At 44.6% G+C, this 15242-nt stretch overlaps 1 protein-coding gene across 4 annotated transcripts in view; it reads left to right on the top strand.

Moving 5' to 3' along the window:
• The window catches only part of FYN (FYN proto-oncogene, Src family tyrosine kinase), a 223080-nt gene that overhangs the window by 105891 nt on the left and 101947 nt on the right, over positions 1-15242 (top strand). For 2 of the 4 annotated variants that reach the window (XM_069726147.1, XM_069726150.1), the window contains exon 3: positions 3862-3928. The exons of 1 other annotated variant lie outside the window; for it this stretch is intronic. The gene's annotated coding sequence lies outside the window, so the exon portion shown is untranslated. Of the gene's footprint in view, positions 1-3182; positions 3273-3861; positions 3929-15242 lie in introns of all 4 variants that reach the window. One more of the 4 variants, XM_069726148.1, reaches the window with a different exon arrangement.

Genomic DNA, 15242 nt, shown 5'->3' with positions numbered 1-15242 from the left:
CAATGGCTACACATGAGGAAAGAGACATAGCGAATCAGAAAAACTATACTACATTTCTAATTGGAGGAATTTTCCAATAATATTATTACACCCACAACATATTGGTGTAAGATCTTGGTGATGGGAATACTGCTTTAAGTCTTTTAGTAGGATCAGCCATTTTGAATATGTTTGATAAGTTGTTTACTAATAGAATATTTTGCTCTTATTCATAAGCCTTTTATCGAAAATAATTTTGCCGTTGATGTGTGCCATGCTGCCTACTCAGCATGTATAAATAACACCATATGCATGTTGGAGTAGGAAGGAAGAAAATGAGTCAAGCTTTTGGCCCAAATTTCTCATTGGGTAGGCGCATGGTTTTTAGCAGATATATGATGCGCAATCAATGTATTTGGCTTAAAAAAACACTCATACAACTTTTTATTGCCTTAACCTATGTGTATGTAATGTAGTGTAAGTGTGGTAATATACTCTCCGATCTCTGAGCTCTGTCTTGCTGGCTGACCCTGGGCTCCATTGGTGAGACAGGCTTTTACAATGTAAGTCTATGGAGCATTAGAGCGTAACTCTTAGGCCGGCTTCACACTCAGCGTATGAAAATACGGTACGTATATTACGGCCGTAATACGCTGAAATGTCCCGAAAATAGTGGTCCGTAGCTCCTCCGTAGGCAGGGTGTGTCAGCGTTTTTTGCGCATGGCATCCTCCGTATGTAATCCGTATGGCATCCGTACTGCGTGGTTTTCTCGCAGGCTTGCAAAACCAACATACCGCTATAGAAATGATCCATGTGTCCCAAAAAGAAAAAAATATACTGTCTATATATATATAGCGCTGTTAGAGAGAAAAGCCGGCAATTCAGTGCGGTGTACAGTAAAATCACACTGACAGCTTACAGTAGAATAGGTAGAATAAATGTGTACACATAGAATAGGTATATATATATATATATATATATATATATATATGTCAGTGAGACACATATATGTATATATATTAATATTTATTCCAGCACTATACAGCTTGAAAGCCGGTAATTCAATTACCGGCTTTTTCTTTCTCCTTCCTAAAACCCGACATGATTTGAGACATGGTTTACATACAGTAAACCATGTCTTCTCTCCATTTTTTTTGCAGATTCCACACTACTAATGTCAGTAGTGTGTATCTGCAAAATTTGGCCGTTCTAGCTCTTAAAATAAAGGGTTAAATGGCGGAAAAAATTGGCGTGGGCTCCCGCGCAATTTTCTCCGCCAGAGTAGTAAAGCCAGTGACTGAGGGCAGATATTAATAGCCTGGAGAGGGTCCATGGTTATTGGCCCCCCCCTGGCTAAAAATATCTGCCCCCAGCCACCCCAGAAAAGGCACATCTGGAAGATGCGCCTATTCTGGCACTTGGCCACTCTCTTCCCATTCCCGTGTAGCGGTGGGATATGGGGTAATGAAGGGTTAATGCCACCTTGCTATTGTAAGGTGACATTAAGCCTAATTAATAATGGAGAGGCGTCAATTATGACACCTATCCATTATTAATCCAATTGTAGTAAAGGGTTAAATAAAACACAAACACATTATTTAAAATTATTTTAATGAAATAAAAACAATGGTTGTTTGAGTATTTTATTCTACGCCCAATCCAGTCACTGAAGACCCTCGTTCTGTGAAAGAAAAAACATAATAAACCAACAATATACTTACCCTCCGCAGATCTGTAACGTCCAACGATGTAAATCCTTCTGAAGGGGTTAAAACATTTTGCAGCAAGGAGCTTTGCTAATGCAATGCTACTCCTCGCTGCAAAACCCCGGGCAATGAGTCTAAATATAGATCAATGAGCTATATTTAGCTTCATTTGCGGTGAGGCGCCCTCTGCTGGATGTTCATAGATCGTGGGAACTTTCCTAGAAAGCCTGGGAGCATGCAAAATGTTTTAACCCCTTCAGAAGGATTTACATCGTTGGACGTTACAGATCTGCGGAGGGTAAGTATATTGTTGGTTTATTATGTTTTTTCTTTCACAGAACGAGGGTCTTCAGTGACTGGATTGGGCGTAGAATAAAATACTCAAACAACCATTGTTTTTATTTCATTAAAATAATTTTAAATAATGTGTTTGTGTTTTATTTAACCCTTTACTACAATTGGATTAATAATGGATAGGTGTCATAATTGACGCCTCTCCATTATTAATTAGGCTTAATGTCACCTTACAATAGCAAGGTGGCATTAACCCTTCATTACCCCATATCCCACCGCTACACGGGAATGGGAAGAGAGTGGCCAAGTGCCAGAATAGGCGCATCTTCCAGATGTGCCTTTTCTGGGGTGGCTGGGGGCAGATATTTTTAGCCAGGGGGGGGCCAATAACCATGGACCCTCTCCAGGCTATTAATATCTGCCCTCAGTCACTGGCTTTACTACTCTGGCGGAGAAAATTGCGCGGGAGCCCACGCCAATTTTTTCCGCCATTTAACCCTTTATTTTAAGAGCTAGAACGGCCAAATTTTGCAAATACACACTACTGACATTAGTAGTGTGGAATCTGGAAAAAAAATGGAGAGAAGACATGGTTTACTGTATGTAAACCATGTCTCAAATCATGTCGGGTTTTAGGAAGGAGAAAGAAAAAGCCGGTAATTGAATTACCGGCTTTCAAGCTGTATAGCGCTGGAAAAAATATTAATATATATACATATATGTGTCTACTGACATATATATATATATATATATATATATATATATATATATATATATATATATATATACCTATTCTATGTGTACACATTTATTCTACCTATTCTACTGTAAGCTGTCAGTGTGATTTTACTGTACACCGCACTGAATTGCCGGCTTTTCTCTCTAACAGCGCTGCGTATTTCTCGCAAGTCACACTGCTTGTCCGTGTGTAATCCGTATTTTTCACGCTTCCATAGACTTTCATTGGCGTATTTCTTGCGCAGTACGGTGACAAACGCAGCATGCTGCGATTTTGTACGGCCGTAGAAAGCCGTATAATACTGATCAGTAAAATACGGCAGATAGGAGCAGAGGCATAGAGAATAATTGTGCCGTATTTTTTGCGAGTTTTACGGACGTAGTTTCTGCGCTCTTACGTCCGTAAAACTCGCAAGTGTGAAGCCGGCCTTACATTGTAAAAGCAGCTTCCTTCTCACACATAGAGCCTAGTGTGATCCGGCAAGCCAGAACAGCAGCCACACGAGCGAGAAGAGGACCGGAGTGGTGGTGGGAGCCGAGGAAGATGCCAATCGGTGAGTATATTCAATAACAAGTTTTTTGGGGAAAGGTTTTTTAAATAGGACACATGATTTGTCTAATTAATCCTACCACAAAAACATGTTGTTTTTTTTTACAGTTTTTTGTATCTGCAGTAATGCTTAAATACCGGTAGTTACATATACAACTGTTATAATGTGCTAAGGTATTGTGACATGCAAGGGGTTAAAGTAAGCCATCATTCAAAACCGGAAATATCTGGTGAGAAATATTATGGTGATCCTAAGCACTTTTAGCGGAATAAGCCGACATATGTTAAGCCATCCTTATTTCTTGCCGTATGGAAAATAATAGGATATACGGTAACATCAAATAAGGTCACTTTACTCACGGCGGCTTTATGGATCAGGTTTTTTCAAAGACTAGTGGTGTGTTCCTAGCGTGAATGAAATAGAATTCGATTGCTCTGAACCACGCTGTGTGTGTGCTCTGATTTATGAATGAATTATGAATGAGCTTCTTTTGCTTCAATTTATTCTTACGTTAAAGATTGCTTACTCATGTGTAAGCCAATAATGGTTTGTGTGAGCAACATAAAAAATAAACGTGTCTATTTTTTTCCAGGGTCTTTACTACAGTCACACTTGAAGAGATGTGGTGAAATCAAGTTATAGTAGTTTAGGAAATATTGGTAAGTAACAGCTTTCTTAAAATGATTGTTATTTATTATTATGTGTGATTTTTTCAGCATATGTATAGTTTGATAGCTTTAGAAAAAAGCTTCACTCAAAGGAGCTGTTCTCTTTCAGAAAATACTGGTCTACCAGTCCCCGGGCACAATACCGGTCTCCAGGCACAATTCTGGTCCCTGGGCACAATACCGGTCTCTAGGGACAATACCAGTCTCCGGGCACAATACCGGTGTCCAGGGACAATACCAATCCCCGGGCACAATACCGGTCTCAAGGGACAATACCAATCCCCGGGCACAATACCAGTCTCCAGGGACAATACCAATCCCCGGGCACAATACCTGTCTCCAGGGACAATACTAATCCAAGGGCACAATACCGGTCTCCAGAGACAATACCAATCCCCGGGCACAATACCGGTCTCCAGGGACTATACCAATCCCCGGGCACAATACCAGTCTCCAGGGACAATACCAATCCCCGGGCACAATACCTGTCTCCAGGGACAATACCAATCCAAGGGCACAATACCGGTCTCCAGAGACAATACCAATCCCCAGGCACAATACCGGTCTCCAGGGACTATACCAATCCCCGGGCACAATACCAGTCTCCAGGGACAATACCGGTCTCCAGGGACAATACCAATCCCCGGGCACAATACCGGTCTCCAGGGACAATACCAATCCCCGGGCACAATACCGGTCTCCAGAGACAATACCAATCCCCGGGCACAATACCGGTCTCCAGGGACAATACCAATCCCCAAGCACAATACCGGTCTCCAGAGACAATACCAATCCCCGGGCACAATACCGGTCTCCAGAGACAATACCAATCCCCGGGCACAATACCGGTCTCAATGGACAATACCAATCCCCGGGCACAATACCAGTCTCCAGGGACAATACCAATCCCCGGGCACAATACCTGTCTCCAGGGACAATACCAATCCAAGGGCACAATACCGGTCTCCAGAGACAATACCAATCCCCAGGCACAATACCGGTCTCCAGGGACTATACCAATCCCCGGGCACAATACCAGTCTCCAGGGACAATACCGGTCTCCAGGGACAATACCAATCCCCGGGCACAATACCGGTCTCCAGGGACAATACCAATCCCCGGGCACAATACCGGTCTCCAGGGACTATACCAATCCCCGGGCACAATACCGGTCTCCAGGGACAATACCGGTCTCCAGTGACAATACCAATCCCGGGGCACAATACCGGTCTCCAGGGACAATACCAAGCCCCGGGCACAATACCGGTCTCCAGGGACAATACCAAGCCCCGGGCACAATACCGGTCTCCAGGGACAATACCAATCCCCAAGCACAATACCGGTCTCAAGGGACAATACCAGTCTCTGGGTACAATACCGGTCTCCAGGGACAATACCAATCCCCGGGCACAATACCGGTCTCCAGAGACAATACCAATGCCCGGGCACAATACCGGTCTCCAGGGACAATACCAATCCCCGGGCACAATACCGGTCTCCAGGGACAATACCAACCAAGGGCACAATACCGGTTTCCAGAGTCAACACCAATCCCCGGGCACAATACCGGTCTCCAGGGACAATACCAATCCCCGGGCACAATATCGGTCTCCAGGGACAATACCAATCCCCGGGCACAATACCGGTCTCCAGGGACAATGCCAATCCCCGGGCACAATACCGGTCTCCAGGGACAATACCAATCCCCGGGCACAATACCGGTCTCCAGGGACAATACCAGTCTCCGGGCACAATACCGGTGTCCAGGGACAATACCAATCCCCGGGCACAATACCGGTCTCAAGGGACAATACCAATCCCTGGGCACTATACCAGTCTCCAGGGACAATACCAATCCCCGGGTACAATACCTGTCTCCAGGGACAATACTAATCCAAGGGCACAATACCGGTCTCCAGAGACAATACCAATCCCCGGGCACAATACCGGTCTCAAGGGACAATACCAATCCCCGGGCACAATACCAGTCTCCAGGGACAATACCAATCCCCGGGCACAATACCTGTCTCCAGGGACAATACCAATCCAAGGGCACAATACCGGTCTCCAGAGACAATACCAATCCCCGGGCACAATACCGGTCTCCAGGGACTATACCAATCCCCGGGCACAATACCAGTCTCCAGGGACTATACCAATCCCCGGGCACAATACCAGTCTCCAGGGACAATACCGGTCTCCAGGGACAATACCAATCCCCGGGCACAATACCGGTCTCCAGGGACAATACCAATCCCCGGGCACAATACCGGTCTCCAGGGACTATACCAATCCCCGGGCACAATACCGGTCTCCAGGGACAATACCGGTCTCCAGTGACAATACCAATCCCCGGGCACAATACCGGTCTCCAGGGACAATACCAAGCCCCGGGCACAATACCGGTCTCCAGGGACAATACCAAGCCCCGGGCACAATACCGGTCTCCAGGGACAATACCAATCCCCAAGCACAATACCGGTCTCAAGGGACAATACCAATCCCCGGGCACAATACCGGTCTCCAGGGACAATACCAATCCCCGGGCACAATACTGGTCTCCAGGGACAATACCAATGCCCGGGCACAATACCGGTCTCCAGGGACAATACCAATCCCCGGGCACAATACCGGTCTCCAGGGACAATACCAACCAAGGGCACAATACCGGTTTCCAGAGACAATACCAATCCCCGGGCACAATACCGGTCTCCAGGGACAATACCAATCCCCGGGCACAATATCGGTCTCCAGGGACAATACCAATCCCCGGGCACAATACCGGTCTCCAGGGACAATGCCAATCCCCGGGCACAATACCGGTCTCCAGGGACAATACCAATCCCCGGGCACAATACCGGTCTCCACTGACAATACCAATCCCCTGGCACAATACCGATCTCCAGGGACAATACCAGTCTCCGGACACAATTTGTTATAAATAAAATAAATTGCGGATTACTCACTGTTCCCAGGTCCAGTGTTGGGTTTTTGCCTTTTCTCCCTATTTCTGATATTGGTTGCAGCACTGATGTCACATCAACAATGTGGCAGCCAATCACTGAGTTCAGCAGCTCGGAATGGGCCATAACATCTACATGGGCAGAGCCGCTAAGTTCTGTGCTTTCTTGTTAATGTGATGTCAGCACTGAAGCCAATATCCAATATCAGATCCTGGAAACAGTAGTTTAGTCTCAGCGCTGGACCCGGGGACAGGGAGTTAAGCAAGGTTTATTTTTTAGAACACAGACTGGTCATTTCTGAAAGGGGATTACCCCTTTAACTATGCTGATTCTAGAAAAGAATGGATAGGAGGATAAGGTAAGAGTTAATTTATTGTTCACTAATAGAATTGATTATACAAAAAGAAGGTATCGTCAGCATTTGTGAGAGTTCATTGATTTAACGTGTATCTCTGTAGACTTTTTTCTTGATACTCAGAGAGGGAGAGCATATTTCACAGGGAACCTCCACTGTGCCCTGAACTTGCAGCTTCACAAGCATGTATGTAAAAAAAATCTCAAATAGCACAAATTTGTATTTTACTATATAGTTAAGGTTCCCATGAGGCACATGAATCAGTATATGAAAACGGAAAAAAGACAGAGAGGTGCCAGAACCAAGGCTCAACACTGTTATTAACAACAATTCTTTTATTGCATACATTTTTAAAAAATCATTCAGTATAATCAAAACAGATGCCGAAAATGCAGGTACAGACACCAAAGACAATTGGTGGGTGAGCTAGTTGAATATATATATGTATATATATATATATATATTTACATACCATATATATGGTGCTAGCTGAAGAGCCCAGCATTGCCCGGGCATAGTAACTAACTGTGGTTAGTTGTAACAAATTATAATGATTATATTGCACAGAAAACTTGAACCAATACTGACCAAATACTGAACATGTGAACAAACCTACTTCAACACCCTCATCACCTCTCTGTCCAATAACCCTAAACGTCTCTTTGACACGTTCCAGTCCCTACTCAACCCAAGAGAGCAGGCCCCAACCACGGATCTCCGTGCTGACGATCTGGCCAATTACTTCAAAGAAAAAATTGACCACATTCGACAGGAAATCATCTCCCAATCTCTTCATACCATGCACTGTCCTCCCTCCCCCACTGCATCTAGTTCACTCTCTGACTTTGAAGCAGTTACAGAAGAAGAAGTAAGCAGGCTCCTTGCATCTTCGCGCCCGACCACTTGCACCAGTGACCCCATTCCGTCACATCTCCTCCAGTCCCTTTCCCCGGCTATCACCTCTCACCTAACAAAAATATTCAACCTTTCCCTCACTTCCGGTATTTTTCCCTCCTCATTTAAGCATGCCATCATACATCCATTACTTAAAAAACCATCCCTCGATCAAAACTGTGCCGCTAATTATAGACCTGTCTCTAATCTTCCCTTCATCTCTAAACTCCTCGAACGCCTGGTCCACTCCCGTCTTACCCGCTATCTCTCAGATAACTCTCTTCTCGACCCTCTTCAATCTGGCTTCCGCTCTTTACACTCTACTGAAACTGCCCTCATTAAAGTCTCTAATGACCTACTAACAGCTAAATCTAATGGTCACTACTCCATGCTAATTCTCTTGGATCTCTCTGCAGCATTTGACACTGTGGATCATCAGCTCCTCCTCACTATGCTCCGCTCCATCGGCCTCAAGGACACCGTTCTCTCCTGGTTCTCCTCCTATCTCTCTGACCGATCCTTCACTGTATGTTTTGCTGGTTCTTCCTCCTCTCACCTTCCCCTTACTGTTGGGGTTCCTCAAGGATCAGTCCTAGGCCCCCTACTCTTCTCGTTGTATACTGCCCCTATTGGACAAACAATCAGTAGATTTGGTTTCCAGTACCATCTCTATGCTGACGACACCCAATTATACACTTCTGCTCCCGATATCACACCGACCTTTTTAGAAAACACCAGTGATTGTCTTACCGCTGTCTCTAACATCATGTCCTCCCTCTATCTGAAATTAAACCTGTCAAAAACTGAACTCCTCGTGTTCTCTCCCTCTACTAACCTACCTTTGCCTGACATTGCCATCTCCGTGTGCGGTTCCACCATTACTCCAAAGCAACATGCCCGCTGCCTTGGGGTCATCCTTGATTCTGACCTTTCATTCACCCCCTACATCCGATCACTGGCTCGCTCTTCTTACCTGCATCTCAAAAACATTTCTAGAATTCGCCCTTTTCTTAATTTCGACTCTGCAAAAACTCTGACTGTTTCACTTATTCATTCTCGTCTGGACTATTGTAACTCTCTACTAATCGGTCTCCCTCTTGCAAAACTCTCCCCGCTCCAATCTGTCCTGAATGCTGCAGCCAGGATCATATTCCTCACCAACCGTTACACCGATGCCTCTACCCTGTGCCAGTCATTACACTGGCTACCCATCCACTCCAGAATCCAGTACAAAACTACTACCCTCATCCACAAAGCACTCCATGGCTCAGCACCACCCTACATCTCCTCCCTGGTATCAGTCTACCACCCTACCCGTGCCCTCCGCTCTGCTAATGACCTCAGGTTAGCATCCTCAATAATCAGAACCTCCCACTCCCGTCTCCAAGACTTTACACGTGCTGCGCCGATTCTTTGGAATGCACTACCTAGGTTAATACGATTAATCCCCAATCCCCACAGTTTTAAGCGTGCCCTAAAAACTCATTTGTTCAGACTGGCCTACCGCCTCAATGCATTAACCTAACGATCCCTGTGTGGCCTATTTATAATAAAAAAAAAAAGGTTCCTCGCATCATGTTCTCATACACTTTATGCAGTATTAGCCCTCTGTGTCTGTACTGCTACATACTTAGGCAGGTAACTGGTTCATGCAGCTTTACATGAACACCTGAGCCTTACACTATAGCTGGTCCGAATAACTAAAGCAATTGTTACCATCCACCTCTCGTGTCTCCCCTTTTCCCCATAGTTTGTAAGCTTGCGAGCAGGGCCCTCACTCCTCCTGGTATCTGTTTTGAACTGTATTTCTGTTATGCTGTAATGTTTATTGTCTGTACAAGTCCCCTCTATAATTTGTAAAGCGCTGCGGAATATGTTGGCGCTATATAAATAAAATTATTATTATTATTATTATTATTATGTGGCCTTATACACAGCTTCCACCTGCAGCGCCTCACTCTTCTCTATACACAGCCTCATACTAAAGCAGCACCTCACTTCTCTCATTTTCCCCTCACGCCTCACATTTTCCCCCTCACATCTCTCATTTTCCCCCCTCACATCTCTCATTTTCCCCTCACTCCTCTCATTTTCCCCTCACTCCTCTTATTTTCCCCTCACTCCTCTCATTTTCCCCCTCACACCTCTCATTTTCCCCCTCACTCCTCTCATTTCCCCCTCACACCTGTCATTTTGACCTCATACCTGTCATTTTCCGATCACTCACACCTCTTCATTTTCACCTCACATCTCTCATTTTCACCTTACACCTCTCATTTTCACCTCACACCTCTCATTTTCCCCTCACTCCACTATTTCCCCCTCACACTACTATTTTCCCCTCACTCCACTATTTTCCCCTCCTGTAATTTCCCCTCACTCCACTATTTTCCCCTCACTCCTTTCATTTTCCCCTCACTCCTTTCATTTTCCCCTCCTTTCATTTTCACCTCACACGTGCACAGCAACCTCCTGTTATGAGCACAGCGGTGTATTCCATGAGGCTCCACCCCTTCCCTTGATGTCATGCCTCATAGGAGCAACTCCTTTCTAGACACGATGGAGCTAGATGTGGCCTGTGCTTGCCACACATGGATACTCTGGAGGCTCTGATTGTAGCTCACAGCGGCTGGGACGTCGCAGCCGGTGAGTTTTGCAGGGTGGCTTTCGAGGTGAATGTGTCATCGCCCATGTGCTCTAACAAAGTGGGCCGTGTGGACGGGGCTTTGCGTGTGGAGTGAGTGTGGCTATGTGGAGTGGGCGTGGCTTGATACGTTCATTAAAGCCCTTAGCAATAAATATAGAGCACTTGAGTGTAAAGGATTTATGATGATATAATAATGCAATGCAGGTACCCCAGAATAAGTAAGGCTTAAAAATCTATTCAATAAAAATATTGTTCTTAATAACAGTGTTGCATCTTGGTCCTGGCATCTCTCTCTCTCTTTTTTTTCCTTTTTCATATACTCAAGCATGTATGTCAGCGAAAAAAAGATTTTTATATATATAATTTCATAGCAGTGTTGTCCACCCATGTTAGTATAGCAAGTGACTTATTAAATAAATTGAGCGGACATGTCACTGCCTTCCGCAGCAACAGCATGCTGTCTTACTTCTTACTGACTGCAAATGATGGTCTCAAACCAATCAGGGTGTTGAAATCCAGTCCTGTAAAAGACGAGTCTTATGCACTCAGTCAGTATAACTAACATACATATGCTATTAGTTTCACAATTTATTGTATACTGTACAAAATGGAAACTTTTCAAACAATAAGATTGGACTCCACTGCTGCACCCGACCCAACAGACTACAATTAGATCCATTGGGCAGCGTTAACATACAATGGGGCCACATCATGTATTTATATTCTGTTAAGGCCTCTATACACATTAGATCGAAGTCAGATAATCCCAATAATATTGCCTGGATGGGCTGGCAATCTAATGTTTGGGGGCCTCCCTCCTGTCACGGTTTCATCACTGACTGTGGCGTAGGGATGCTGTGAGTGACAGCTCAACCGCTCTATGGGATCTGGAGTGTTCTGGATTGTTGGTTTTGTGAGTGACAGTCCAGTCATCCAATCTGATGACAGCCCTGCTGCTCAATCTGGTCTAACCTGCACGCTTTCCCCCCCCCCCCCCCCCCGGTGTCTCCTGTCCTCAATTATTTGAAAGCTTTTTAGATGGCTTTCCGTGAGCAGCACATTGTTAGTTGTAGCTTAGCTAAGTTAGGTGTGTTCGCTTGCTCTGTGTCTGACTTTTTGGTCTTGTTGTTGAACCTCGGATTATTCCTTCTGAATTTGACACTCTCTGACTTCAGGTATCTGACCCTGGACTTGGCCTCTGACTATCCATTTGTTGTTCTCCCTTGTCTTGACGTACCCTCCTAGCATTTGACCCTGGGATGTTATTTGACCACACCTTTGTCTTAGCCCTATGTACTACGAGCCCAACTGGTATCTGACCTCGGACCTCCTTGGACTCAGCATCACTCCTTTCCGCCAGCATATTTTGAACGGCACTTTAAACACTAAACCCTTTTGTTTTCCAGGAGATAAGCCGCCATCAGAGCTGTTAGGCAACTGCTCACTCCACTCCCCTCCCCCTATTGAAAACTAGGCTGAGTCAAGTGTTCATGTTCTGGGAAAGTTTATGGGAAAGTCGGGAGAGATAACTGTCAGCCAATAGCTATGTGCCAACTTTAAAGTACAGGTAGTTCACCTTCAGTAATACAGTCGTTAAGGATCCTGAGCTCACATCTTCCTAGTATTTCATACAGCTTTTGTGTCGGTATATTGTAAATTCTCATAATTTTCTCTTCACCATAAAGTTTTTTCACTTTGTGGTGAGTATGTGTTAATGTAATTTCACAAGTTTGGTCAAATTATCACAAAACAACGGTGAGAAGCTGCTGATGTGCAGAGAGCTTGCAAAAGCCACACCATGTTCTTGTTAATTTCATAGTAAAGGCAGCAACACGCCACAGCATTGCTACACTGTGTGAATAAACCACTAAGCTATTATAAGATACTGTGTACTGATTCCAGATAATCAAAATTGTAAGCATTTTAATAGAGTTTCTATTTTGATGCAAACTAATTTTGTATACAAATCTTAGCCTAAGTTTAAAGGGAATCTGTTAGCTGTTTTATGCTGCTTGAACCATGGAAAGCTTACAAGTCAGACATGTTCCCTCATTACAGATTGTTTCATTGAAAGCATAGCTAAAATAAAGGGCTGGGCAGAGGGAGAAGAGTTCACTAAGTATCTTGCTCTGGATTCTCCCAGTTAGTGATTAGGGAAAATGTTGTCAAACAAGCCATGCGTGCGTGCGTGCGTGCATGCGTGCGTGCGGGGAGAAGCCAGAGGAAGTTGCCCAGCAGACTCTTCTCCCTATACCTGGTCTCCTTTCTTGGTGCCTGCCTTGTTTGTCAAAATAAGGGAGTTTTTTCAAACACATTTTGACTTTCAGATTAAAACTATGTAAAGCTGTATTCACAGTGTTCGTAGTTTGTACTCGGACTGTGATGACTGGACTAGCCGCAAGTCTCCTGACCTGAACTTGACATGTTCTTATATGCCTAAGAGGCTGTTAAATTCAGGTGAGGAGACCGTGCCAGTCTTTTTATCGGGATCTGAGTATAAAACACCAATGTAGTGTCCAAATGACACATCCTGTTCGGATGTTAGGCTGACGGCGATGCGGTCTCACTGTATATTAAGAAAGAGGCCAATAATGATTAAGTCCAGGACAGGGAAAAAATGTATCAAAATAATACATAACTTTGTATGTCAAAAAATGATTAAAAGGCAAAAAAATTCATAATGGTAGTTGTCGCAACACAGTGGACACAGTTAACACGTGCTGGTGTTCAAACCAAATGGAAAAAACTTTAGAAGTAATAATCCAAAACATAAATCAATTCATAATGACATAAGCACAATGGAAAAAAGAATGGTATGCCAGGTGAAAATTGTATTGAAGTAAAAAGTCAATCAGTGTAAGGATGGAATAGTATACATCCTGGCAGGCAAGATGAAATAGGCTCACCCACCAAACACACCCGACTCACATTGCACAAATGCTTTGTCAGGGGTGATTGGTGGTGGTAACAGAGTAACACCGGCAGCCCTGCATGGTTCCTTCATTACTTAGCGTGTCCTTAGCCCACTAATCCGTTGTTATGTCCCTGTGTTCCTGTACTCGTCGTGCAACCCTGTACCAGAATCTGTCGTGTGTTCCCGAACCCGTCCTGCGACCGTATACCTGAGTCCACCCTGTGCTCCTGAACTTGTCCTGCTAACGAGAACCCAAACACATACTGTCTGTACCCAAACCTGATCTCAAACCCATCCTGTCAGAACCTGCATCTGTACCAGAACCCAGTTCGTCTGAACAACACCAGTCTCCATACTACAAGTAATCCAGTCCTACCTGACACTCACTCTGAGTCCGTACCTGCGTCCTTGACCCTTGGGGTCAGCTGCTGCAGTACTGGGGGCTGCCCTGGAGTGGTACCAGGCGACTACCTGCAGCTCAAGCCTAACCTCCCCATCAGAGGCTCTAGTGAAGACCAGGTAGCCACTTGGTTACACCCCTCCAGGGTAAGTTCAGTCTTCGGCTCAGTGGGTCCGCACCCACCAGCATGACAACAAGCTTGTATATAAGACACAGGTAACCAATCAGAAAGTGGACATAATGAGACATACATCGATACCACCTGTACAAACTGAGATATAATATATATGTTATTTATTATTTTGATTACATTTTCCCTGTCCTGAACGTCATCATTATTGGCCTCTGCCAGTTTATGCTTATTATGACAGAGCTATGGAAGCTGACAATGATTTGATACTACATTATATTTCTGGCTGAACAAGTACATGTTAGAGCTGGCTGAATATGTATTCTTATAGTCAAATGTAAGTAAAAAAACCCAATACAGACATATCCAAAATATACTCCAGGCTGCCCATTAATCAAGATAGCTCAAATTTCAGAATATATCAAGAAATGTGTGATGGGATCTTGTTTGATTTAGTCATCAATGTAATGAGAATAAGAAGCACTACACTGAGCATGGAAGCTGGAAGTGCTACCTATAGTGATGAGCGAGTGTACTCGTTACTCGAGATTTCCCGAGCACGCTCAGGTGACCTCCGAGTATTTATGACAGCTCGGAGATTTAGTTTTCATGGCACATCTGAATGATTTACAGCTACTAGCCAGCTTGATTACATGTGGGGATTCCCTAGCAACCAGGCAACCCCCACATGTACTCAGCCTGGCTACTAGCTGTAAATCATTCAGCTGAAAACTAAATCTCCGAGCAGTCATAAATACCCAGAGGTCACCCGAGCGTGCTTGGGAAAACCCAAGCAACAGTACACTCGCTCATCACTAGCTACCTACAGTAGTAAAGATCTGAGGTTACTCTGTGACGGTGTCTAGTGGAATTCTGCAACTCTGTAAGGTAGTGGAGGTGTATGTTTGGTATAGCCTTCATGGGGTATTGATTGTACACTGTCATTAGATGTTTCCTGGCATCGCTATCTTGGGTACTTATTTATAGATCTGTCATCATTTG

The sequence above is a fragment of the Ranitomeya imitator genome, chromosome 5 (assembly GCF_032444005.1).
Source record: "Ranitomeya imitator isolate aRanImi1 chromosome 5, aRanImi1.pri, whole genome shotgun sequence".
NCBI classification, from domain to species: Eukaryota; Metazoa; Chordata; class Amphibia; order Anura; family Dendrobatidae; genus Ranitomeya; species Ranitomeya imitator.
This window is presented reverse-complemented; position numbering and strand designations above follow the sequence as displayed.